General features: G+C 37.4%; 1 long non-coding RNA gene across 8 annotated transcripts in view; it reads right to left on the bottom strand.

The window, feature by feature from the left end:
• Nucleotides 1-23,795, bottom strand: part of LOC130543452 (uncharacterized) — a 327,812-nt gene that overhangs the window by 126,009 nt on the left and 178,008 nt on the right. For 5 of the 8 annotated variants that reach the window (XR_008958821.1, XR_008958816.1, XR_008958817.1 and 2 more), the window contains 4 exons: nucleotides 23,531-23,642; nucleotides 15,675-15,734; nucleotides 14,876-14,974; nucleotides 622-709 (listed from right to left, as the gene is read on the bottom strand). This is a non-coding gene — a long non-coding RNA (uncharacterized LOC130543452). Of the gene's footprint in view, nucleotides 1-621; nucleotides 710-11,522; nucleotides 11,659-14,875; nucleotides 14,975-15,674; nucleotides 15,735-23,530; nucleotides 23,643-23,795 lie in introns of all 8 variants that reach the window. The other 3 variants (XR_008958819.1, XR_008958818.1, XR_008958815.1) reach the window with 2 other exon arrangements.

The raw sequence follows: 23,795 nt of genomic DNA, 5'->3' as shown, positions 1-23,795 counted from the left end.
TTCTACATTGTGTATGTATATCAAACCATTACATTGTATACTTTAACTATCTTACAATTTAATTTGTCTATTATACCTCAAAGAAGCTGGGGGAGGGGGGAAAACCTGAGGAGATTCCTCAGAAAAAAAGAAAAAAATCATCTGCACTGGATATCCTCCAATTTGCCCCTTTATATCTATCCTCCACCCTTATCCACCCTGCTCTGTGCCCTGGAAGGCTGTCTTGTATCAATGACATCAAAAGATTCCTGTGTGTTGGCTAGATTTGACCAATAGTAAGCCATGGCAGGAGGAGAGAAGAAAGCGAATGAGGGCAATGTATTCATTCATCTTGCTCCCTTCCTCAAAGTCAGGTTGGATTGTCTATATCCCATGACCAAAGTGATCTATTCTACATGACTGTTCCTGTCTAATTACTTATAACTACTCTTCCCATCAACACTTTACCTGAGGGAGACAGCACTTCCATTCTTACTAGCCTCAGGATACTGCAGTATCTCTTGTAATACTCTTGTTACAAGTCCTTTTGTAAGTAGACCTTCCTTGAATCATCTAATTTGATATGTGTCATTTCTTTCTTGTTGGGACACTAATTTATAGACCATTGAAAGGAGAACTCACCTTTCTCAATAGTTGTAGCAAAAGCCTCAGAGATCACGTTCCTTGATTTCCATGTCATGTATAGCTTTAGTCATATGATCACCAACAACTGTAGCCAGAGAAATGAAGTGTTTTAGTTAGCCAGACCTGGTTCATGTATCTATTCCTAGAAGTAGGGTCAGTCCTACTGAAACCACATGGACTGAAATTTTAGGAGACATAGTTCCCCAAAGGAAAATCTGAATGGGCATGCATTTTAAATGGGCATTTGTATCTGCAAAACCAGGCAAGTCGCAGATGTTCAGAGTCTCAGCTCACCTATAAGATAATGATAATGTGTTGTCTAAATTGGGTAAATGCACCCAGGCTCTCCTTTAAGTTTTCTTATTTCTTTAAAATCTGTGGATCTAATTCCAACAGTGTACACTGGGTACAATTGAACAAATTTAATTATATTTCCTTCTCTGCCACCAAATATCCATGTGACCTTGGATAAGTCAGCTATCTTTTCTGGGCTTCTATTTATTTATCTGTAAGATGAGATGGTTGGATTGAATGATCTCTTGGGTGTATTCTAGATATAAAATCTCTATGAATCTATGATTATCTCAGAAATTCCAAGTTCTTTTAGGGTTCTTTGATTACAAATATCACAGACAAACTCAGTGTAACGTTAGACTTCACTCCCTGGAAAAAAAGGATGTATTCAAAGGATGTAAAAAGTCATCCAGTCTAAGGAGAACTTTAAGAAAACACTTTGGAAACACCAGTAATCATAGTCTTTTGGGGAATGTAAGCATTAGGGTGGTCTCTACACAATGTTTCAGCCCCAATTTTCATCCCCCCACAATCCCACTCATTATTCAAACTCCCAAGTATAACATTGGGATTGGATTAGTGAGACCTGCCTTTTCTTCTGGCTGGGGGTGGCAGAGAACCTTGTTCGCATTCCCACCAGGACAATACACCATGGAAGAATGATTTCCCAAAGGTAGAAAGGGTAATGAGCAAGCAGAAACTACTGATATCCTTTATACAAGCCAATGATACCATCAAAACTGGCTGTAATTTGCTTTGCTTATTTTTCTAGTAGAGCTCTGTGTTAATTCCTTTTAAAGTTTTCTTGGAATTATACATGTAGTGACGAAGTCACAGTCCCAGAATCTTAAACAAACAAACCAAAACAAAACAAAAGGCTCAAGTTCCAAAATTCAAATGAATTGGTTAGTTCACCAAAAGATCTAGAGAGTAGAAATGACAATTCTAAAATGAGATTCACTTCTCAGAAACATTGTAAAGCAAAGACCAATGACTTGGTTTTGCTTTCATTAGACAATTATTTTTCAGCCATGGGCAAATGCTCATAAAATGAGAGATTACTTGAATATATGATTGCAAATTCAAGAACTCCAGCAGAACAGGTTAATAATTTATAAATGTGCAAAATGAACTAAGATGTCTTTTCAGCCAGTGTGTATAGATACCAAAACCATGTAATTACACAGTAATTATCCAATTCCTAACTTGGGGCTTCATATCAGCACTGGAAATTATGAACGAGTTATACTTAGAACTGTTGTAAGGTTTTAGAGTAGAATGAAATTATCATGGATTGGCAACTTACTGGCATCTTTAAGGAGAATTTAAATATTTAGTGTCGAAATGGACATGTTACAAGGGTCTGCATAAGCATCAGCAACACATATCATATATGCACATGCCTTATATTTATAGTTCTGTGTTTGCATGCATATGGATCTCTTTACCTTGCATTCGTAAACATTTGCAAAGATTACATCTTTTATTTCAGGTACAAGTTTCGTTTTTCTAAATGTGCTTAGCCTGCATAATTTAGCTACAGTGTTTCACTAATAAATTAAAAGGAGTTAAAAATAGAATTAATGGGGGGGGAAACTTGGTAAGAAATTGCTATTCTGTTACTCTTTCAACCCCAGCTCTGAAAGTTGAAGGTGTTTAACTAACTGGCTCTACAGAGGTTTCACAGGGCCTGATGCAGGGCTTGGCACACAAGGTACTCAACAGATGAGTTACGAAGAAGTGATGGATGAAGATCAAAATGGTTCACACGAGCTTTGGGACAAAGTTAAGATTCCTATTCCAAGTAAGAGACCATCAAGATATGTTTAGAAGGTGCCACAGGAGATCTAAGATCAAGGGGTATATTTCCAAGCTATGGTCTAGTCCAAGCGTCCAAGCCTCACCAGGGCAGTGATATCTGGCTTAAGCCGTTTGTCATTATAACGAACACTGCACCTGATCTAACATCTTCTCACCATGGCATGGAAGTGGAATGGGGTGGAGTAAGGGTGCCAATATAGGATTCTTCTCCAGTGGGCTGGACTTCACACCTGCACTCTAAAGACGCCTCAAATGGAAACAGAGAAAACAGATGAAGAGTTTGAGTTCCTTCAGCTCTTCACTACCTCCACAAAGTGGAATCTGTCCACCTTCTCTAAGGGAAGCACAGTTAGCAAGAGTATTTCCTAAAATATCGCTGTGAATAGACACTGCTTCTGCTGGGACACAAGGATGGGTACAACGTTATTCCTGCTATCTCGATAGGTGTAGTGTTAAAATTACAGGAAATTACAGAAGCAGCAGTCACTGAAAGTTGGGGCAATAAAGGGAGGTTCTGCAGACAATGTAAGTCATTTGTTGGGTGAGAAAAATTGAGAGGGCTAATGAAAGAAGACAGAATGGGTAATCACGCTGTTAATAAGAACCACAGACAGAGTCAAGAATGGGTATGGACACTGGACACTAAGTAGACCAGTGTGACTCAAGAAACAGAAGTAGGGAAGTAATTGGAAAACAAATCTTGTACTTTTTCTTTAAGTCAATTATTCTCTATTTTAGCTTTTCATTAAAATAATCTGAGAAGCTTAGGGGGATAAAAAAGACAGTATAGGGGCCTGGCCCTTGGAGATTCCAATTTAATTTGGTCTGGGGTAAAGCCCAGTCATGCTTGTTTTATTTTCCTTTTTTAAGCTTTTTAGGTGATTCTAACATATAGCCAGTATTGAAAACTACTCTTTAGACCACCAGTATTGTACAACTTGCATCGCTTAAAAGAGGGCTTTCAATGCCATTACATGCTTTGCAACCCAAGCCCCAACTCACCAGATGTAATGCAGATAATATTTTGTAAGCCTCAAACCAATGTCATTCAATTCTTCACTTTACAGTCTTGACTGGAAGGCTGAGCAATGAGGCTTGTTGTCAGATGCAAAGAGAGGGCACACCACCACCTCAACCATTTGAAAAAATATGGTGTCCTGATCCCATGGTCCAGATATTTTTGAATCAATGGTCTGAAGTGAAGCTCAAGCATCTGCATTTTGTAAGCTCTGCTGGCCACTCTAACATTCAGATCTACTCCCAGAACAAATAGAACACTTGAGTTTCTAACTCCCACCCCAGACCAGACCAATCGAATCGGAATTTCATGGTTGGACAGCGTACTGGCCAAGTGCTTTATAAAGTTCATCTGATGACCTCAAAGTACAGCCAAGGTTGTTTATTAGATAAAATATGCATTCCAACTTTTTTTTATGTCATGGCACATGTAGAAATAGCCTATATGTAAAGCATGCTGGAATATATTGGAGGAGATTTAAAGGCTTGGTATATGGGAGTATGGTATTGGTTTTAAAAAATATCTTTTCATTATTAAATAGGTATGATATAAAAATTTGAAAATATTAATGATTATAAATTTAGAATTTATAGAAAACTTTCAAAATTATTTTCACAAATTATAATGCAAGACTGGATTTTGCATTTATAACTAAATCTTCATTATCAGATTTTTTTATGTTTGAAAAACCTACATGTAGTCTTTGATCAAGGTTCTTAAACTAATAATCTCTTCAAATACTTAACTACTACAAGAAGAAATTTTATCTTTCACAAGTGATAAAAAATATAAACTATTTTTAAAACTTTCAAAATGTGCAACATGTTATATGTAACTGATGAATCACTAAACGCTACCTCTAAAATTAATAATACACTGTATGTTAATTAATTGAATTTAAATATAATTTTAAAAAAAAAGAAAATTCAGGGCTCCTGGGTGGCTCAGTTGTTAAACGTCTGCCTTCGGCTCAGGGCATGATCACAGGGTCCTGGGATAGAACCCCCACATCGGGCTCCCTGCTCCGCTGGGAGCCTGCTTCTTCCTCTCCCACTCCCCCTGCTTGTGTTCCCTCTCTCACTGGCTGTCTCTCTTTCTGTCAGATAAATAAATAAAATCTTTTAAAAATAAAAAAAATAAAAATAAAAATAAATTAAAAAAGAAAATGCTTCTACCTCCATGAATAAAGATGATAGTTGGGGGAAAAATGTGCAACAGTTAAAATCATAAAGATTCTGAGAGCTCTCTTTCATTGACGAAGATAGTGTTGAAATTTATTTTAAAAACATGAATTGGTATAGATTTCTCAAACTTTCTCAAACCCAGTATTTCTCTCTCTCTCTTTTTTTTTTTTTTTTTTTTTTTTTAGGAGGCTCTACACCCAGTGTGGAGCCCAGCTTGGTACTTGAATTCATGACCCTGAGATCAAGACCTGAGCTGAGACCAAGAGTTGGATGTTCAATGGAGAGAGCCACCCAGGTGCACCTCGAACCCACTGTTTTAAACAGTGATGAGCCTACAAATGGGCTTACATGATTAGTCATTCTACAGTTGCTTGACCAATTAAAGGCAACAGTCATGAGAGGACAAAAAGATCTTCATGTAACTGAAGATAAATGCTTTGCAACCTGAAGATAACAGAAACTTCAGCCCATTCCCCTCCCTGCCATCCATCTGTGAACTGAGCACTGTGCTTCTGGAGGACTCCTCAAATAGCTCCAGACTCATGATCAGCAAGCTGCGGAAGTGTAGCTCCACATTGTAATGCACATGGTCATCCACACTCCATATGCCGCAATAGCCCAGCAAGTGTTGGCTATCACACCATAACCTATTCAAACCAGCCCCCAAACATTTGTGGGTTCAGGAGAAAGATACACCTACAGGCCCACATACCATATGACTCAATATTTGAAATTCATAATCAAGACATTTAAATGTTAAATAAAATGTATTCTATTTCCCAACCTTAATAAATATATTTCGATAAACACAAAAATCTAAAAATATATGTAAAACTACTGCTTTTATATAACTGGAAATAAGCAAAAAATCAAAGATAACAGAATTGAATTATTACTGTGTATGTCTGAATGTTCTACTAATCAGTAGTTGAGGTTTGTTGAGTATTAAAGAAAAAGCATACATAATTTGTAAATTGCTATATACTAATTCTGCAAAGTTAATTCTTCTTTCTTTGTTTTGGCAAAAACTTTAGCTATGCTATTATGATTGTCACATAACTTTTATTCTTTAATTGTGATGCACTCATTCATGGGTCACTATAGTTCCCACATCATTTTTTTTTATTTCAATGCAGAGAAACCTCGCTCTTTAGAGGCAGTAGCAGCTGGAATTGTCAACAAAATTATTAAAGCAATATTTAGATTTACAAAGATTTGTGAATTTTAGGTATAATATTCAAACATGGTAATGGGATTACATATGATAAAATATCAAAGAAAACTTTACAAATTTTTAATTCCATTGTATAAATTATCACGTCATTTTCACCATTTTTATTTAATTATTTATTTTTATCATTGAAGTATAATTGACACACAATGTTATAGTCATTTCAGGTGTACCACATAGTGATGTGACAATTCTATACATTATTCAATGTTCATCATGATAAATGTAGTTACCATCTGGCAACGTTCAACATTATTACAATTTTAATGACTGTATAATCTGTGTTGTACTTTTCATCTCTGTGACTTATTTATTTTATAACTTGAAGTTTGTACCTTTAGGCCCCTTTTTCTTTTTTACCATTTTTAAAACAACATCTAAACCTATGTAGTAAGGTAAAGAATGAATGTCACATTTCATACATACTACTTCTAGACCTATCTATATACAATTTTAAAAGTAATGTGAATTTTAACTATTATAAAATGTTCTTCATCTGTCACAAATAACTCAAAAATACCACACTGATGTGGCTCTGGAACCCCATTAGAAGATAGAGGTGCAGATGACTGGATTAAGAAGATGTGGTCCATATATACAATGGAATATTACTCAGCCATCAAAAAGAACGATTTCTCAACATTTGCTGCAACATGGATGGGACTGGAGGAGATTATGCTAAGCAAAATAAGTCAAGCAGAGAAAGACAATTATCATATGGTTTCACTCATTTATGGAACGTAAGAAGTAGGAAGATCAGTAGGAGAAGAAAGGGAAGAAGAAAGGGGGGGTAAACAGAATGGGGAATGAACCATGAGAGACTATGGGTCTGGGAAACAAACTGAGGGCTTCAGAGGGGAGAGGGGTGGGGGAATGGGATAGGCTGGTGATGGGTATTAAGGAGGGCACATATTGCATGGTGCACTGGGTATTATACGCAAGTAATGAATCATGGAACTTTACATCAAAAACTAGGGATGTACTGTATGGTGACTAACACAATATAATAAAAAATTATTATAAAAAAATAAATAAAATAAAATTGATTCAGGAAAAAAACAAAACAAAACAAAAGACAGAGGTGCAAGAAAACGGATGCTTTACACCACTAGGAAATGATTCTTTATTGAGCAACAATCTATCACATTTAAGTTATGTAAACAGAAAGATCTGACAAGTTGACTAACTTGTCATTCCCTTCATCTAAGTGTTCCTGCTGTTCCCCACAGACATCATCTACACAACAAAAGAAATAATCGACAAAATGAAAAAACAACCTACAAAATGGGAGAAAACATTTTCAAACCACACATTTGATATTGGGTTAATATACAAAACATATAAGGAATTTATAAACCCAATAGCAAAAAAAAAAAGAAAAGAAAAAATAAAAACAAAAACAAAAAACAAAACAAACCACCTAAATAATCTGATTAAAAATGGGCAGAGGATCTGAATAGACAATTTTCCAAAGAAGACATTCAAATGGCAAAAAGTACATAAACAGGTACTCAACATTACTAATCATTAGGGAAATGCAAATCAAAACCCCAGTGAGATATTACCTCACACCTGTTAAGATAACTACTGTCAAAAAACAGGAGATAACAAGTGCTGGTGAGAATGTGGAGTAAAGGGAAACCTGGTGCACTGTTGGTGGGATTATAAATCGGTACAGCCACTACAGAAAACAGTATAAAAGTTCCTCAAAAAAATTAAAAATAGAATTACCATATGATCCCTCAAATTCACTTCTGGTTATATACCTAAAGAAAACAAAATCACTATCCCAAAGAGATATCTGAACCTTCATGTCCATTGCAGCATTATTTACAATAGTCAAGACATGGAAGTATCTATCAAGGGATGAATGGATAAAGAAAGAAAGAAAGAAAGAAAGAAAGAAAGAAAGAAAGAAAGAAAGAAAGAAAGAGAGAGAGAGAGAAAGAAAGAAAGGAAGAAAGAAAGAAAGAAAGAAAGAGAAAGAAAGAAAGAAAGAAAGAAAGAAAGAAAGAAAGAAAGAAAGAAAGAAAGAAAGAAAGAAAAAGAGTGAAATACTATTGAGCCATAAAAAAGAAGGAAATCCTGCCCTTGGTAACAACCTGGATAGACATTGAGGGCATTATGCTAAATGAAATAAGTCAGACAGAGAAAGACAAGCACTATATGATCCCACTTAGATGTGGAATATAAAAACAAAAAACAAACAAACAAACCTCATAGAAACAGCAAATTGGTAGTTTCCCAATGCAGGTGGTGGTGGTAGGAGAAATTGGTAGATATAGTCAAAAGGTACAAACAACCAGTTATAACATGAATAAGTTCTGGGAATATAATGTACAGCACGATGAATATGGTTAACAATACTGTATTGTATATTTGAAAGTTGGTGAGACAATATATCTTTTTTAATTTTCTTTAATTTTTTTAATTTAAATTCAATTAATTAACCTATAGTGTATTATTAGTTTCAGAGGTAGAGTTCAGTGATTCATCAGTCTCATACAATACCCAGTGCTCATTACATCCCATGTTCTCCTCATTGTCCATCACCCAGTTACCCCATCCCCCCACCCACCTCCCCTCCATCAACCCTCAGTTTGTTTCCTATGATTAAGAGTCTCTTGGGGCGCCTGGGTGGCTCAGTCGTTAAGCGTCTGCCTTCGGCTCAGGGCGTGATCCTGGTGTTCCAGGATTGAGCCCCACATCAGGCTCCTTCACTAGGACCCTGCTTCTTCCTCTCCCACTCCCCCTGCTTGTGTTCCCTCTTTCGCTGGCTGTCTCTCTCTGTCTAATAAATAAGTAAATAAATCTTAAAAAAAAGAAAAGAGTCTCTTATCGTTTGTCTCACTCTCTGATTTCATCTTGCTTTAATTTTCCCTCCCTTCCCCTATGTTCCTCTGCTTTGTTTCTTAAATTCCACATGAGTGAAATCATATAATTGTCTTTCTCTGATCAACTTATTTCGCTTAGCTTAATACCCTCTAGTTCCATCCACATTGCTGTAAATGGCAAGATTTTCTTTTTTTCTGATGGCTGAGTAGTATTCCATTGTGTGTGTGTGTGTGTGTGTGTGTGTGTGTGTGTGTATCACATCTTCTTTATCCATTCATCTGTTGATGGACATTTGGGCTCTTTCCGTGATTTGGCTATTGTGAACATTGCTGTGGGGTTCAGGTGCCCCTTCAGATCACTACGTTTGTATCTTTGGGGTAGATACCTAGTAGTGCAATTGCTGGGTTGTAGGGTAGCTCTATTTTCAACTTTTTTGAGGAACCTCCATACTGTTTTCCAAAGTGGCTGCGCCATCCTTGCCAACATCTGTCATTTCCTGACTTGTTAATTTTAGCCATTCTGATTGATGTGAGGTGGTATCGCATTGTGGTTTTGATTTGTATTTCCCTGATGCTGAGTGATGTTGAGCATTTTTTCATGTGTCTGTTGGCCATTTGTATGTCTTCTTTGGAGAAATGTCTATTCATGTCTTCTGCCCAATTCTTGGTTGGATTATTTGTTCCTTGGGTATTGAGTTTGATAAGTTCTGTGTAGATTTTTGATACTAGCCCTTTATCTGATAAGACATTTGCAAATATCTTCTCCCATTCTGTCAGTTGTCTTTTGGTTTTGTCGACTGTTTGCTGTGCAAAGCTTTTTATCTTGATGAAGTCCCAATAGTTCATTTTTGCCTTTGTTTCCTTTGCCTTTGGAGCTGTGTCTAGCGAAGTTTCTGTGGCTGAGGTCACAGAGGTTGCTGCCTGTGTTTTCCTCTAAGATTTTGATGGATTCCTATCTCACATTTAGGTCTTTCATCCATTTTGTGTTCATTTTTGTGTATGGTATAAGAAAATGTCCAGTTTCATTCTTCTGCATGTGGATGTCCAATTTTTCCAACACTGTTTGTTGAAGAGACTGTCTTTTTTTTTCCATTGGATATTCTTTCCTGCTTTTTCAAAGATTAGGTGACCATAGGATTGAGGGTCAATTTCTGGGTTCTCTATTCTGTTCCATTGATCTATGTGTCTGTTTTTGCTCCAGTACCATATTGCCTTGATGATTATACTTTTGTAATATAGTTTGACATCCAGAATTGTGATGCCACCAGCTTTGGTTTTCTTTTTCAACATTCCTTTGGCTATTCAAAGTTTTTTCTGGTTCCATACAAATTTTAGGATTATTTGTTCCAGCTCTGTGAAAAAAGCTGATGGTATTTTGATAGAGATTGCATTGAATGTTTAGATTGCTCTAGGTAGCATAGATATTTTAACAATATTTGTTCTTCCAATCTATGAGCATGGAACATTTTTCGATTTCTTTGTGTCTTCCTCAATTGCTTTCATGAGTGTTGTATAGTTTTCTGAGTACAGATCCCCTACCTCTTTGGTTATGTTTCTTCCTAGATATCTTATGGGTTTTGGTGCAATTAAGACAATAGATCTTAAAAGTTCTTACCACAAAGAAAAAAGAAAAACTTAATTACTATGTGAGGTGATGGATGTTAACTGAACTTATTGCAGTGATCTTTTCCCAATATATACATATATCAAATCATTATGTTACACACCCTAAACTTAACAATGTTATATGTCAATTATATCTCAATAAAACTGGGAAAAAATAAATATGCCCACATTCTGAAATGAAGATTATCTGAGATATTGCAATGGCGCAAACCGCAAGTCTTTAAAGAAGACATACAGCAAGAGATGTAGAGGAGCTTTTCTTTGAGGTTTGAAAAGTATTAGCTATGAGAGCAGATATATAGAATTAAAGGTTGTGGGTGTCAGCCCTCAACAACAGATCCTGAGCTACAGGGGTACCCATGTGTTCTAGAACATATCTGTCTTTTTCATTTGTGATATGCACAGCCCTCCAAAGCAAAGTTCAGAGAGGGGTTCCCTATGACTTGGGTCTACAGGTAGCACTAAAATCTATTCATGAGCCCTCAGAGGTAACTGGCTAGGCAATCTTGGGGGAAAGCGTACTTTGGTGGAAGGATTATAGAAATGAGAGGGGGGCCAGAGGTAGGAGAATTGGGGTGGGAGGTGTGTGTCTTTGCACATATGAGTGTAGTGTGAGCAAGCTTTCACTTCTCACGTGAGAAAGCAACATCAGCAAGATGGCAGAATAGAAAGCCCCAGACCTCATTTCTTGACTTAACAATAATATATATGATCCAAAAAAGCCTCTATGAGAGCTCTAGAAATCAGTTAGGAAGTCACAATACCCCCAGGCTATCTCAAAGCCAGGAACAGTTACATTGCAGTGGGTATGTAAAGCCATTTCATTGGAACCACATCTGCCCCTCCCCAGGCCAGGACAGTTTGCAATTAAGATGAAAAGTCCAACTCACAGTTTCTCCTTTAGAAAGGAAAAATAAGAGTAGAATGTATGTCCAATGTGTCAGCTTTTCACAGGGCTGCCTGAGGGACTGGTTTCTGTCTTGCCTGATGTGGAATGCTGATGGGAAACCAGCATACCTTGGATGCCTGGGGGCCACAGAGAACAAAAGAGAGCTCAGCAGTTTATGGAACTCCACGGAACAGACAGAACAAGCACCGTTCACCATGATCAGAAGTAAGCACTCTTGCAGCATCTTCCTTGAGAGGGAAAGAAAAGAGTGAAATGTCCATCCAACAAGACAGTTTTTCAGGGGCTGTTGGAAGGATTGGTTTCTGTTTTGCCTGACTTAGAGTGCTTATGGAACTTGCAGACCTTGGATACCTGGGGACCACAGAGAACATTCAAGGAATAATTAGCACCAACCCTCCTCAAACTCTTCCAAAACTTGAAGAAGAGAGAACACTCCCAAACTCATTTTATAAGGCCAGAAGTATGTTGATAGTGAAGACAGACAGACATTAAAAGAAAAGAAAACTATAGGCCAATATCTCTATTGAATATAGATGCAAAAATCCTCTACAAACTAGTAGCAAATAAAATTCAACAGTATATTAAAGGAATAATGCTCCATGACCAAATGGGATTTATCCCTGGACACAAGGATGGTTCGACATACAAAAATCAACCAACATGACACAACACTTACTATAACGAGGATAAAAATCACATGGCCATCTCAATAGGTGAAGAAAAAGCATTTGACAAACATCAACATCCTTTCATGATAAAAACAGCCAACAAACTAAATACAGAAACAAATTACCTCAACATAATAAAGCCATATATGAAAAGCCTATAGTGAAAAACTCAATGGTGAAAAACAAAAACAAACAAACAACAACAAAAAAAAACCAAAACTTTTAATCTAAGATCAGGAACAAGACAAAAAAACTCAATCTCACCACTTCTACTTGACATAGTACTGGAAATCCTAGCCAGAGCTGCTAGAAAAGAAAAAGGAATAATAGACATCCAAGTTAGGAAGGAAGAAGTAAAATTGTCTCTGTGTGCAGATGGCATGATCTTATATGTAGAAAACCCCAAAGATTACACACACACACACACACACACACAACTGTTAAAGTAATAAATTCAGCAAAGTTGCAGGATACAAAATCAACATACAAAAATAGGTTCTGTGCTTATGTACTAACAACAAACAACCTGAAAAGGAAATTAAATAAACAATCCCATTTACAATAGCATTAATAAGAATAAAATACTTACACATAAATTTAACGAAGGAGATGAAAAATTCATACTCTAAAAACTACAAAATATTGCTAAAAGAAACTAAAGAAGACATAATTAACCAGAAAGAGATCCCAAGTTCATAAATTGGAGGCTTAATATTGCTAAAACATCCATACTGCCCAAAGCAATCTATAGATTCAAGGCAAGCACCATTAAAATCCAAATTTTTTTCAAAAATAGGGAAAAACAATCCTGGAATTCATATGGAATCACAAAAGATCCCAAATAGCCAAAATATTCTTGAGAAAACAGAGCAAGGCTTGAGGCTTCACATGTTTTCACCTCAAAACATATTACAAAGCGATAGTAATCAAAATACTATGGTACTTGCATAATGACAGACATACAGATCGATGGAACAGAACAGAGAGCCAGGAAATAAACCCTTGAAAATATGGTCAAATGGTCTTTGACAAAGATGCCAAAACTACACAATGGGGAAAGGATAGTCTCTTCAACAAATGGTGTTGGGGTAACTGGACATCTTACATGCAAAAGAACGGAACTGGACTTCTACCTTACACTATATACGAAAATCAACTCAAATTGGATTAAAGACCTAAATAAGACCTACTATAAAACCCCTAAAAGAAAACTTAGGAGACAGCTTTATAACAGCAGTCTTGGCAATAATTTTTTAAATACGATGCAAAAAGCACAAGCAACAAAAGCAGAAATAGACAAGTGGAACCACATCAAACCAAAATCTTTTTGTGCTACAAAGGAAATAAGCTACAGGGTGAAAGGCATTGGCAGAATAGGAGAAAATATTTGCAAGCCATATATCTTATAAGAGATTAATATCCAAAATAGATCCAATTATATCATACAACATAATAACAAAAAACAAGTAGCCTGATTTAAAAAATGGGCAAAGAACTTGAATAAACAAAGACACATAAATGACAAACACGAATATGAAAAGATGTTCAACATCACTCATTATCAGGGAAATGAAAATCAAAACCACAATGAAATATCACTTCATGCTTGTTAGGATGGCCATTCTTTAAAAGAAAAAAAAAGGAGAAAGGAAAGAGAAAAAACAGAAAATAACAAGTGCTGGTGCAGATAGGGAGAAACTGGAACCCTGTGCCCTGTTGGTAGGAATGTAACATGACACAGTTGCTGTAGAAAACAGAATGGAGTTACCCCCACAAAATTAAAAATAGGACTACCACATGATACAGCAATCCTACTTCTGAATATGTATCCAAAAGAATTGAAATCAGGATCCTGAAGAGATATTTGCATTCCCATGTTCATGGTAACAATATTCATAATAGCCAAAAAGTATAAACAATCTCAATGCCCATCAGCACGACAGAGGATAAAGAAAATGTATACATAAAATGAAATATTACTCAACCCTTAAAAAGAAAGAACTCTTGTCATTTGTTACAGCACGGATGAAACTTGGGGACATTATGAAAGATACATACTGCATGATCTCACTTATGTGAAATATTGAAAGTAGTCATACTCTTAGAACCAGAAAGCAGAGTGGTAGTTGCCAGAGGCTGTGGGAAGGGGGAAATGGGAAGTTGTTATTTAATGAGTATAGAGTTTCAGTCATGCAAGATGAAAAAGTGCTAGAGATCTGCTGTGTAACAGTGTACGTACAAGTCACAGTACTGACTACACTTATAAAACTGTTGAGAATATACATTTCATGTTATATATTTTTTACCACAATAAAAAAAATTTTAAATGAAAGAGACATGAACAGCAGCTATGCTCTGTTAGTAGTCAATGATCTAGATATCAACAGTCTAGATTGTCCAGTACAATGGTTTTGAAACTTCAATTAACATTGGAATCATTCTTCACTTAAACTTTTCCAGTAAACTCAATAAGGAAACGATAGAAGTAGAACCACTTGTATTGAATTGGGTTGGAGGAGAGGAATCCAGATTTCAGACAGCACACACTGTCACTGAGACCTCTCACTCCCCCTGAGCCCAATCCCTTAGGAAACCCTGATGTACTCTAAGCTCGTCTCATTTTATAGAGGAAGAACCTGCAGCCCCAAAAGGAAAAGAGACTCACCCCAGAGTATGCAGTGAGTTAGTGGCATGGCCCCAGCTAGAATCTCCCTGCTCCCAACTTGATGTTCTTTGCATTCTCATTAAGCCTCTTGAAATTAACCTGGAAAATATCCAGAGATAAATGGTCAAATAGTGGGGCACGGAGGGAGGGGGACATTTTTAAAACTAAGCACCAGTCAACAGATTTCTAATTTCAACAGTTTTTTTAATGCCTATTTGTTTTCATTATAGAAATAATATCCATTTATCAAAGGAGATTTTGAAATTGCAGAGAAGCAAGAAAAGGAGAAAAATATATAATCCCACCAATTATATACACAACCATTAACACTTGGATGTGTTTTCTTTCTGTCTTTTAGTGAATAGATCATTGAGCTGTCACTGAACTGTGCTCTACTGTATGTTCAGTTTTGTACCCTGCTTTATTTACGATATAATAGCATAAGCGTTTTCCATTTGTAAATATTTTCTTTCATGGCTACATAATATGCTTCAAAGTAGTTGTGCCATGCAGAACATTTTTTAAAAACTTTTTTACTATTTCAAATAATGCTAAAATGAACATATATCTGTATATAGAATAGGCGATCCATGTTTGTGGGAGTGTACCAAAGTAAAATTATGGCGTTAAAGAATTCAAAGATTTTTAAGTTTTTTGGTAAATAGTTCCACATCATTTATAATATATATTTTATTATTTATGCACAATTACACAGACATTGTTTTAGAATTCCAGAAAAGGAAAGTATAGATAAATAATTAATAATAATAGTAATAATAATAATAATAATAGTACTCACCATTATTCCCTTGACCCACAGGGAGAAACTACTGATTATCCTGGCATATTCCTTCCCTATCTTTTTGAAAAAAAAAAAAAATATATATATATATATACACACACACACATTATTACCAAACTGAGACCATTGACGGGTTTGGTTTTTGGTAGAAGAGTTTGTAAGCATATTCCCATGTCAATAAATAATAGTTGAAGGCCAAATAGATTTTCTTTGTTATTCATAACATTTTATCCCCATCACACAGGCAAACTCACTCTCGTTTGTCTATGCCAAGTGCAGCCATACCCATATCCCCATACCCAAGTAACAGAGAGATTATATGTGGGATCAGTCCTAATAGGACAATCCTCAATGAGTAATCTTGGTTGTAGTTCTCATGGGACGTCTGAGAAATTGACCCTTAGAATGGACCCTAGGCAGTAGCAACCACAATTGGCATTTCTGCAGAGTTCAGCTCAGAGCGATGCTCCAACATGCCAGCCACAGGCACAGCTCTGGGTCCTGAAATGTAGGTCACTGGTTCTCATCAGAAGATTAGTCCAAAAGCACAGTGGTTCAGACAAAAACTTTGACATCAGACCACTTCAGGTTCAAGTCATGACTCCCTCCTACGGGCTGTGTGACTTGGATTAACTTAATTGCTCTAAGCCTTGGTCTTCTCATCTGCAAAACTGGCTGACAAGAGTTGCTACCTCATATGTCTGAAATGATGATCAGATGAGACAATGCATGTAGAGTACTTAGCAACACGTCATAGCAGGCTCTCAATCAATTTTAGCTATAATTATTTGAGGAGTTCTAGCAACTCGCAGCTCCTTCTTCTCACTCACAAATGTGACTTTCTCTTTCCCCATTTATCTATTAACAGAAAATATTTATTTTTAACTGATAATTCCCAAAGCAATCATTCTGGCAATGAATATGGCAGTTCACAATGTTATCATATTTATTTTATCACAAATGTTATTAATATCTTAAAGTGGTTGAAATTGTCATTAACTATTTTTAATTATTTTCCTGCATTTCCTATTCTCAGAAATTTTACACGGCAATATCTCTTTCCATTTTCACAAGCCTGTGAAGTATTATTATTACCAGTTTTCAAGTGAGCAAACTGGCATATAGACAGTTTAAGAAATTTGCCAAAGGTCACATCACTAGAAGTTGAAGACTCAGGTCTGAATCCAAGCCCACTGGACTACAAGCCCTACCCCCCAACCACGACGCCGGGAGTCAGCAAACCTTCTTCTGTAAGGGCCAGATAGTAAATATTTTAGGTTTTTTGGGCCATATGGTCTACATCATAACTACTCTACTCCGCAACCGTAGTGTGAAAGCAGCCATAAGCAACATGCAACCAAATGAGCATGCCTACATCCAATAAAACTCTATTATGGACACTGAAATTTCAATTTCATATCATTTTCATATGTTACACTATATTATTCTTCTTTTCATTTTTTTCCCCAAACATTTAAAAAGTAAGAATTATTCTTAGCTTATGGACCATATAAAAACAGATGGTGAGCTGTAGATCCATCTACAGAGAGAATGTGAAGATCAGGTAATGTGAAACTCTCCAGGCACAGTAGGCTATTTTTGGTTTACCAGGCTCTCCCTCAGGCCTTTGCTGTGTTATTCTTTTGCAGTACAAAACTCCTGCCACCACCCTCCTTCTCAACATCTGCCTTTGTCTGCCATACTTTTTCATTCTGCAAGCCAAACGTCACTGTCACTTCTTGCAGGAAATGCAACCAACCCACCCCTACCACCAGCCCTATGATAAGTTTGGTACCCTTTTCCTGTCCTCCCTGAGCACCTTGTAGGTTCCCATCATAGTGGCTATTACACTGGATTGGGATGGCTTGCTTACCTGCTCTGAGGGCAAGTGCCGTGAAAGCAGGTTCCTGTCTTGATTATAATTGAAACTGCCAAGTAACTAGCACAGTGTTTGGAATATAAGAGGAGCTCAATAAATGTTGGAAGGAAGGACAAGAGGAAGGGAGGGAGGACAGACAAATGAAAGAAATTCTCAACTATAAACACAGGCTCTGTGATGGAACATGGAAAGGCAGGAGAGGAGGGAAAGAGCCTACACCAAACCATCAGGAGAGAAGTGGAAGGAAAAGTGCCCCAAGTGCATGTGGAAATACCATTTCTGCTTCTCATGAGGGGCAGTCCATGATCCCCTGTAGAAATGGTTGACCATTGTGTTGGGACAGTGAAAAACAAGGCAGAAATAAGTCTCTCAGATTGGTCCCATCAGGGTCCAGGGAAAAGGTACCAGCTTAGAGATTTTCTGTGCCCTGTGGGTTTCCAAGTCATTTACATCATATTCTCTGTCAGTGGAACATAGAAAGGACAATGTCTCAAAAATCGAGATGGTTTCTTTCAAATATGTTATATTCTTATATATATATTTTAAATGTTACAGCAAATAAAGAATCCAACTGAAGGTGTAAAGGAAAAAGAAATTAAAGAGTCAGGATTAGATGGAGTAGAAGATAGCTAAAAGCCTTCTTTCAGCTCTAAACAAATTTATTCTTCTTATTTTTTTTTCATTTTTTTCCCAGTGGATTGCATTTGTACTTCATTTTAATTTGGGGGGGTTTTGGAGAGGTGTTTTTTAAATTTAAATTTAATTTAGTTAACATATAGTGTATTATTATTTTCAGAGATAGAATTTAGTGATTCATCAGTTGCATATAACACCCAGTGCTCATTCCATCAAGTGCACTCCTTAATGCCCATCACCCAATTACCCCTTCTCCCTACCCACCTTCCCTCCAGCAACCCTCAGTTTGTTCCCTATAGTTAAGAATCTCTTATGGTTTGCCTCCTTCTCTGTTTTTATCTTATTTTATTTTTCCTTCCCTTCCCCTATGTTCTTAAATTCCATATATGAGTGAAATCATATGGTATTTGTCTTTCTCTCACTGATTTATTTCACTTAGCATAATACCCTCAAGTTCCACCCACATCATTGCAAATGGAAAATAGTATAGAGGTTCCTCAAAAAGTTAAAAATGGAACTACCCTACAACCCAGCAATTGTATTTCTAGGCACTTATCCAAAGGATACAAAAACAGTGATTCAAAGGGGCACACGCACCCCAGTGTTTATAGCAGCAATGTTCACAATAGCCAAAATATGGAAAGAGCCCAAATATCCATCAACAGATGAATGGATAAAGAAGATGTATATATATATATATATATATATATATATATATATATATATATATATATTACACACACACACATATATAATATATATATATACAATATTATATATATAATATTACTAAGTCACTATATATATGGAATAATATGGAATATTACTCAGCCATCAAAAAGAATGAAATCTTGCCATTTGCAAATTCGTTCTTTTTAAAAGATTATGGGAGCTTGGATTTATTCTCCAACACTCTCCTCTGAAGCAAAGAATTTAATTATCCCACATCATAATGCTTAAGATTTGGGGTTTTTTTTTCTTCTCTTGACTAGGTGTTCTATGGAAGAGCTACTTTGGGATGAAAATATAGGGACTAAGAAATACCAGTTTTTCACTCCACTGCTACCTTTTGCTTCCAGATTCTCACCCAAATTCTCTTCTCCACTGAAACAGTGCCCCAGGGAGCTGCCAACACATACTTCTACCAAGACACTTTTTGGTGGTTCATACAGAGACCTGACTGCACGGGTATAGAGTTACACTCCAAATCTCTCCTTCATTCATTCCCTGAACTCTTATATATGACAAGGAATGTACCTGCCACTGGGCAACTGGAGAAAAAGCCAAGATATGCCCAACATTATCCTCATTGTCTTGGCTTTCTTTCCCTGCCCCCTATTGTGTCTCAATGAGAAGGGGTGCTCCTGGATATACTGTGTAGATTCTGCTCTAATAGGACATGAAGTCTTCTCCTGGTCATTTGAGAAATTAATAGAGCTATGGACTGGTACCCATTAATTCCAGGCCCAAGCCTGCCACTACCTTGGTAGGTGTCCTTACACAAGCTGTTTGATTTCTCTGGGTACCTATGGATCCTGTGGCACACCGTCTAGATGCCCTCTGGCTATCAGGAATATTGGAGCCTGACAGCTCTCAGCTGCAAAACCCTCTGGATTTTGTCTTTGGCTGAAAGGTCCGTCTAGCTGAAAGTCCCTTCTTTTTGCCTGAGATGGCTCACATTCAACAACCAGTTAGTCATTGCATGAGTACAAAGGCGTGGCCCCCTTGTCCAGTTTGGAACGGTTCTGCAGGGCCATTCCAGCTTCTGGGTTCCCTGTAGGATTACCTAGACCTCTGTGGGGACTGCATGGATTTGTAGCTTCTCCTTCTTTTACTTCTCTGTAGGCATTGATCTTGACAGCCACCCTAATAAAATTCTTACACACAAATCTCCACAAGTCTCACATGAGAATCAAAGTTTGTTTGGGGGGACCCTACCCGGGACACTGGTCCCTAGCTTTCCCATTGATCCAAGACAAGGGCTTTGCTAGATGCCTCCATTTCTGTCTGTAAAACATTGTGAGTAAAGCACAATGACATAACTGCCAGGTATATAACACAATCAGCAGAGGCGGCCACGGCAGGGTCTCACGTGCATCTGAATCCATCTGATTACAGAATTCAGAACACAGTTCTGCAAACATTGGGAAACAGGCGATACAGCGACAAATAGAGGCACTGAATATTTGGATCTCTGGGTTGGAGAACTCAGAACTAGCTGGGTAATTCCAGGTAATTCTCTCTGTTGTGCCTCATTTTCTTAGTCTACAAAATAAGAAACTTTGTCATGTTGCCTCCTTCTCCTCATGTTAAATGAATTTATATGATTCTTGCTTTGAAAAGAAAAAAAAAGTTCATTTTTGGAGAAACCAGTCTCAGTCTCTCATTTACCAAGAACCAAAAGCAGACATTAGGTGCCTAATTATTCATGATTCTGTATGGCGCCCTCTGCAGGCCTTGCCCTCTGAAACCTGTGGTCTGAAGCTAGCTGACATGGCCAGGGAGCCATAGCCAAGGCAGCCTCCCTGGATCTACCTAGGAGAAATGTGCTGGAAGGTCAATCTACAAATTTATAAGGTTCTTGAGTATTTCCAGAATAACTATAGGGGACTAGAAACCAACAGATACTGAATACCTGCTAAGTTCTTACCACTGGCTTTTGTCCTTTTACGTACGTTAGTTCATTTATTCTGACAACACTCCCTAAAAGTCAGCCGTTGCCATCTCCATTTTACAAACCAGCCTGTAGAGAGCACGTGACAATCCAGAGTCATGCATCAAATGTGGAAGAACCAAGGCTAGACCTCCACCACGCTTCCATCACACTGTAACAGAAGCTCCCAAGAGTTCCTTGAGGGCAGGTCCCAAGTCTTTCTTATTTGTATCCTGAGCACCTAGCCCAGTGGCAAGCAGGGTTACTAGATGCATGTTAACCACATTAATTAATTAAAACCTCCTGACTTCTCCTCGTGCTATTTCTATTACACTATCACACAATCAGCTTTGCTAATTCATTCACCTCCATATTTTTCAAAAAATGGTCAACCTTGAGAAAGACAGAAAATCAAGCCCAAATAACAAAGACGTATAGTCTCCCAACATACACGGTGATCAACTAGTCACTTGGCCCCTTTGGGATGTAATAATTGGCTAACTAGCCTCAGCACTGTCTACTTGCACGAGATCGGCTCACTTGGGCCCACCAAGCACGGACTCCCATTGATTATTCCTAAAAACCCATTACGCTTCTGAAAGCCGTTACACTTTAAGATGGTTTAAATACAACCGCCTTGTCATTTTCAACCATGCCCACAAAAAGCATCCTAAAGATATTCGATCATTCAATTAGACTAAATGAGGCCAATGTATAAGCTGCTGCCTCAGAGGTTATCATGCTTAATAAAACATACTTTATAAACCCCATGAAGGTTGTAATTAAATTTACAAGCAGCCTTACACACAACTTTTAACAAACGACATCTGAATGTTGTGTGTGCATGTGTATGTGGGTGTATGTCTTGTGGGTGCCTGTGTGTGTTTTAAGGTCGTGTTCCATAAGGATGATAGCTCCCCTGCTGTTTGGAAAAGATCATTTCACTTGTAACACTAATAACTTGAGCAGGGGAGAAGCTGGCCTGGTGAATGGAATGCACTTCACTGCACATCTTGGCTCAGCTAGAAATCGGAAGCAGATGGTCCTTGCGGCTGGTTTCCCACCCGAGCCTGCTCACTGCCAGCCTGTGGTCTTCAGTGGGCTGCTGCTGGCAGTCTGTGACTTGAACATAGTAGGACAGTGGCAAAAGAAATCAAATCTTTTTCAATGAGCAGCAAGTTATAATGAAATTTGACAGATCTGACATTCTATACCCAACATCTAGTTAGAATATATTAACCTTTGAGTTTTCTTAAGCGCCTTGCATAGAAGTTGCGAATGTACTTATTAGAGGGTTGCGTCATATGCGGTGTTCCTTCTTTTCTTTTTTAACAGGGGGCAGAGGGTTTAGTCCAATCTTGGGTGGCAGCTGGTTAACAGAAAATGCAGAGAAAGTAAAAGTCAAAGAATTTCTAAATGGAAATGAGGTATAAGAACTGCCACTAGGAAGGAAACGAATTCTTTGCAGGGTGTGGAGGGTGAGTTTCTACTGACAAAAAATTATCAATATTTTTCTTGAGGAGAAAAAAAAAATATATATATATATATAAATATATATATTTATATATATATATATATACCCTAATTCAAAAATCTGGGCAATCTTTGGGCATATCATTAAAACGGATGGGGCTGTCTGGACCCCCTGGTATTTTCTTCAATTCTGCCCTTTTCAGCTTTGTAGCATTTGCTTCTGCCATACGGTGAGAAAACCATGCCAGGTGACTTGGGACACTGGGTTTTTTTTTTTTTTAAGTCACCATGCTCGTGCCCAGTAACGACGTGTACCTGTTCGGAAGACTTGGCTACTTTCATCAAGAAGGAATAAATCTACCACCAAAGACCCTGGCATTTCTCTGGACTTTGGAGGAACTAGACTGCCTCTCCTTTCGTGTAGATTCTTCCTCTTATTCCAAAGCTCCCACGTGAGTACACACTCATGTTCAGGGTGAGACACTGATGTCCTGAACACCACTGTAGGATTTTCCACCTCACTAAGGTTAGAGAAAAGACCTAGATATTAATTGTAGATAGTCCCTCTTCAATACACACTTTAAAAAAGAAGTCTTAAAATACCATTGCCCTAACCCAAACTTCTCTACAGTGTAAGCAAAAGTGTACATTTCTAATTTCATGATTTCCAAGAGCCTAGCAATTCAGAGCTGCACATATTTGTTAAGCCCGGCATCCAACTCTACAAAGGAAATTTTTAAAAATCTTCTGCGAGCGACCTAATTAGAGTAGGAAAAATCTTTTAGACAAATAGACATAGGGTGGAAGCTTTGCTCTTCTTGATTCGTGCGTGTCATTAGGCAAGACTCTTAACTTGTTGACACTGACCTGCAAATTTAAAATAATAATACGAACCTCCTAGGGTTTTTGTGAAGGTGAAATGACTTATCCTACCCCAAAGCACCTTAGAAACTACCTGGCACGTAGCAGGTGCTAAGTCTTGTTATTTGCCCTTTCATGGTTTAAGAGGCAACACCAGAGCAGTGAAGCTCCGGAATCATAATTCCTAGGCTTGAACCCTTCCATCTCTAACTCCCAGACCCTAGACAAGTTGCTTCAACTCTTGGAGCCTGTTTTGTTGTTGTTGTTGTTGTTTTTAATTTGTAAATGGGCTTAATAACAGATCCTTTATCATAAGGACCTATCTGAAAATAAAAAATTTCAGAACAGCACCTGGATTTAAGGGGAAGGACTCGATACACGTTAGCTGTTATCATATGGTGCACTCAAAATCAAGTTCCTCTTCTCCTAGAGTTTTGATTTTCCAATGGCTCTAGAAACAAAGCTTGAAGAAAAGGAGAAAAAAAATTTAGTTGCCTACATTGCAGGAGTTGCTGTTAAACGGGTGAATGAATGAATGGCATATGTTCATTAAAGATAAACAACAATGTAGTGAATTTATGTGAAATGCCAATGAATCATACAGATAAGAAAGGCA

The sequence above is a fragment of the Ursus arctos genome, unplaced genomic scaffold (genome assembly GCF_023065955.2).
Source record: "Ursus arctos isolate Adak ecotype North America unplaced genomic scaffold, UrsArc2.0 scaffold_12, whole genome shotgun sequence".
Classification (NCBI taxonomy): domain Eukaryota; kingdom Metazoa; phylum Chordata; class Mammalia; order Carnivora; family Ursidae; genus Ursus; species Ursus arctos.
This window is presented reverse-complemented; position numbering and strand designations above follow the sequence as displayed.